At 37.8% G+C, this 4491-nt stretch overlaps 1 non-coding gene across 1 annotated transcript; it reads right to left on the reverse strand.

Annotated features, from left to right (window-relative positions):
- Positions 1–1739: 1739 nt before the first annotated feature.
- On the reverse strand, positions 1740–1842 carry LOC139036606 (U6 spliceosomal RNA). The gene has a single exon (XR_011489425.1). It is a non-coding gene; the product is annotated as a U6 spliceosomal RNA (small nuclear RNA).
- Between the last annotated feature and the right edge of the window lie 2649 nt (positions 1843–4491).

A 4491-nucleotide genomic window follows, 5' to 3' on the forward strand; every position in this document is an offset into this window, starting at 1 on the left:
TGAAAAATTTTAGGTATCTACTTGAAAAATGTAGGGGATATGTAGTTTTTCAAAATTCTTTTAGAGAGTATGAGAGAAAAAAGTTTGAAGATTAATAATTTAATGGGTCAAATCTTTACAGTTTTAACCATTGATGATAATGAACCTCATGGGGAAAAAGTAGACAGAAAACTTTAGAGCACAGAGAAAAGGGCAGACATAGGTATGCTGTTGATATGAGCTCTTCTGATCATAAAATAGAGCTAGAGAAATAGTAACAAAAAAAAATTGTAGTTTTCAAAATTCTCAATTTTTGGCCAGCACCTTGAGACATGGCCTCATCCATTATTTATGAACTTTGCAAGCAGATTTATGTTGAAGTCAGTTCTCGCCTCTGAAGGGATTAATGACTCCATTATCATACTTGTGATTAATAGGTACCTGAAACTGGGCTGGGTGCATGAGAAGCAAAGATAAACACACAGAAAAATCCCTTAAAGAGTTTACACTGCAGAAGAAAGCTAAGAGTTGGTATATATATTCTTAAGTTGTAAGTCAATGATCATGTGCTTTTGAGTATTTTTCACCTATATCCCATGATTCTCTGTGAAAAAATTAGAAGTATATGTCATTTGCATTATTTTAAAAGTTCCTTTACCTGTTGGGTATTTCTCTGCCTTTTCATCTTGTTTAGATTGCTGTGTTGGAATGGCCTTTCTGTATTCTGGAGGTGTGTGGTTCCTTTTTATTGTGGAGGTTTCTCCCAGTGGGTGGGGTTGGACGATTGGCTTGTCAAGGTTTCTTGGTTAGAGAAGCTTGCATTGGTGTTCTGGTGCTTGGAACTGGATTTCTTCTCTCTGGAGTGCAATGGAGTGTCCAGTAGTGAGTTTTGAGATGGGTCTATGTGTTAGGTGTGACTTTGGGCAGCCTGTATGTTGACGCTCAGGGCTATGTTCCTGCGTTGCTGGAGAATTTGCGTGGTATGTCTTGCTCTGGAACTTATTGGCTCTTGGGTGGTGGTTAGTTTCAGTGTAGGTATGGAGGTTTTTGGATGGTCTCTTATTACTTAATGTTCCCTGTCGTCAGGAGTTCTCCAGTGTTCTCAGGTTTTGGGCTTAGGTCTCCTACCTCTGGATTTCAGTCTTATTCTTCCAGTAGCCTCTAGGCTTCTCCAACTGTACAGCACTGATAATAAAACTTCTAGGTTAATGGTGAAAAGATTCTCCCCCATGAGGGACACCCAGAGAGGTTCACAGAGTTACATGAAGAGGAGGAGAGGGAGGAAGGAGATAGAGATAAGCAGGAGGAGAAAAGGGGGGACTCAAGAGGAGAGAGACAGATCTATGCAGTACTCTGTTCCCTAAGTGTTCTCCATAGCCCAGACACCCACAGAGATTCACAGAATTGGGTTGAGAAGAGAAGGGGGAGGGAGGAAATAGAGGTGATCTGGGGGAGAAAAAGGAGAGTCAAAAGTGGGAGAGAGCAAACATCACACTCCCGAGTAAAAATGGGAACTGAATATTGGATTCTTAAATGTCCAAAATTTATATCACATACTGAAAAAAACAGATTAAAAATCTAGAGTAGAGGTTAGACTCTTAAAAATACAATATTAAAAACAAAAACAAAAACAAAAAATTTAAGAAATATATTTGAAGTTTGCTTTAAAAATAGGGTCTTTTTTTTTTTTTTGCAAGGTTATAGTGAAATGAAAATGAAAATTAAGGAGTAATAGAGGATTTTAAAAGAAAATAAAACTAAAAAATATGGAATGCTTCACGAATTTGCGTGTCATCCTTGCGCAGGAGCCATGCTAATCTTCTCTGAAAGGTGGTGATGGATTTGTGATAATTCTAACAATTCCTTAATGTGTGTAGTATTTTATAGTTTATAAGATGATTTCATCAGAAAATTAAGATCATGGCATCTGGTCCCATCACTTCATGGCAAATAGATGGGGAAACAGTGGAAACAGTGACAGACTTTATTTTTTCAGGCTCCAAAATCATTGCAGATGGTGACTGCAGCCATGAAATTAAAAGACGCTTGCTCCTTGGAAGAAAAGTTATGACCAACCTAGAGAGCATATTAAAAAGCAGAGACATTGCTTTGCTGACAAAGTCCATCTACTCAAAGCTATGATTTTTCCAGTAGTCATGTATGGATGTGAGAGTTGGACTATAACGAAAGCTGAGCGCTGAAGAATTGATGTTTTTGTTTTTTTTTCTCTGAAACAAATCATACTATATTTTTCATCTGGTCAATATTCAGTTTATTTATTCTTTATAGAATACCAAACTTTCATTTTTTATTTTCTTTTTTTAAATAAAATATTGTAGTGGTTTTTGCCATACACTGACATGAATCAGCCATGGATTTACATGTGTTCCCCTTCCCGATCCCCTCTCCCGCCTCCCTCTCCATCCCATCCCTCTGGGTCTTCCCAGTGCACCAGCCCTGAGCACTTGTCTCATGCATCCAACCTGGGCTGGTGATCGTTTCACCCTTGATAGTATACTTGTTTCAATGCTATTCTCTCAGAACATCCCACCCTCGCCTTCTCCCACAGAGTCCAAAAGTCTGTTCTGTACATCTGTGTCTCTTCTTCTGTTTTGCATATAGGGTTATCATTACCATCTTTTTATATTCGATATATATGTGTTAATATACTGTATTGGTCTTTATCTTTCTGGCTTACTTCACTCTGTATAATGGACTCCAGTTTCATCCATCTCATTAGAACTGATTCAAATGAATTCTTTTTAATGACTGAGTAATATTCCATAGTGTATATGTACCACAGCTTCCTTATCCATTCGTCTGCTGATGGGCATCTAGGTTGCTTCCATGTCCTGGCTATTATAAACAGTGCTGCGATGAACATTGGGGTGCACGTGTCTCTTTCAGATCTGGTTTCCTTGGTGTGTATGCCCAGGAGTGGGATTGCTGGGTCATATGGCAGTTCTATTTCCAGTTTTTCAAGGAATCTCCACACTGTTCTCTATAGTGGCTGTACTAATTTGCATTCCCACCAACAGTGTAAGAGGGTTTCCTTTTCTCCACACCCTCTCCAGCATTTATTGCTTGTAGACTTTTGGATAGCAGCCATCCTGACTGGAGTGTAATGGTACCTTGTTGTGGTTTTGATTTGCATTTTTCTGATAATGAGTGATGTTGAGCGTCTTTTCATGTGTTTGCTAGCCATCTGTATGTCTTCTTTGGAGAAATGTCTGTTTAGATCTTTGGCCCATTTTTTGATTGGGTCATTTATTTTTCTGGAATTGAGCTGCAGGTGTTGCTTGTATATTTTTGAGATTAATCCTTTGTCTGTTGCTTCATTTGCTATTATTTTCTCCCATTCTGAAGGCTGTCTTTTCACCTTGCTTATAGTTTCCTTTGTTGTGCAAAAGCTTTTAAGTTTCATTAGGTCCCATTTGTTTATTTTTGCTTTTGTTTCCAATATTCTGGGAGGTGGGTCATAGAGGATCCTGCTGTGATTCATGTCGGAGAGTGTTTTGCCTATGTTCTCCTCTAGGAGTTTTATAGTTTCTGGCCTTACATTTAGATCTTTAATCCATTTTGAGTTTATTTTTGTGTATGGTGTTAGAAAGTGTTCTAGTTTCATTCTTTTACAGGTGGTTGACCAGTTTTCCCAGCACCACTTGTTAAAGAGGTTGTCTTTTTTCCATTTTATATCCTTGCCTCCTTTGTCAAAGATAAGGTGTCCGTAGGCACGTGGATTTATCTCTGGGCTTTCTATTTTGTTCCATTGATCTATATTTCTGTCTTTGTGCCAGTACCATACTGTTTTGATGACTGTGGCTTTGTAGTAGAGCCTGAAGTCAGGCAGGTTGATGCCTCCATTTCCCTTGTCTTTCTCAAGATTGCTTTGGCTATTTGAGATTTTTTGTATTTCCATACAAATTGTGAAATTATTTGTTCTAGTTCTGTGAAGAATACCGTTGGTAGCTTGATAGGGATTGCATTGAATCTATAGATTGCTTTGGGTAGTATAGTCATTTTCACAATACTGATTCTTCTAATCCATGAACACAGTATATTTCTCCATCTGTTTGTGTCCTCTTTGATTTCTTTAATCAGGGTTTTATAGTTTTCTATGTATAGGTCTTTTGTTTCTTTAGGTAGGTATACTCCTAAGTATTTTATTCTTTTTGTTGCAATGGTGAATGGTATTAATTTCTCTTTCTGTTTTCTCATTGTTAGTGTATAGGAATGCAAGGTATTTCTGTGTATTAATTTTATATCCTGCGACTTTACTATATTCATTGATTAGCTATAGTAATTTTCTGGTAGAGTCTTTAGGGTTTTCTATGTAGAGGATCATGTCATCTGCAAACAGTGAGAGTTTCACTTCTTCTTTTCCTATCTGGATTCCTTTTATTTCTTTTTCTGCTCTGGTTGCTACGGCCAACACTTCCAAAACTATGTTGAATAGTAGTGGTGAGAGTGGGCACCCTTGTCTTGTTCCTGACTTTAGGGGAAATGCTTTCA

Source organism: Odocoileus virginianus, chromosome 1, assembly GCF_023699985.2.
Source record: "Odocoileus virginianus isolate 20LAN1187 ecotype Illinois chromosome 1, Ovbor_1.2, whole genome shotgun sequence".
NCBI lineage: Eukaryota > Metazoa > Chordata > Mammalia > Artiodactyla > Cervidae > Odocoileus > Odocoileus virginianus.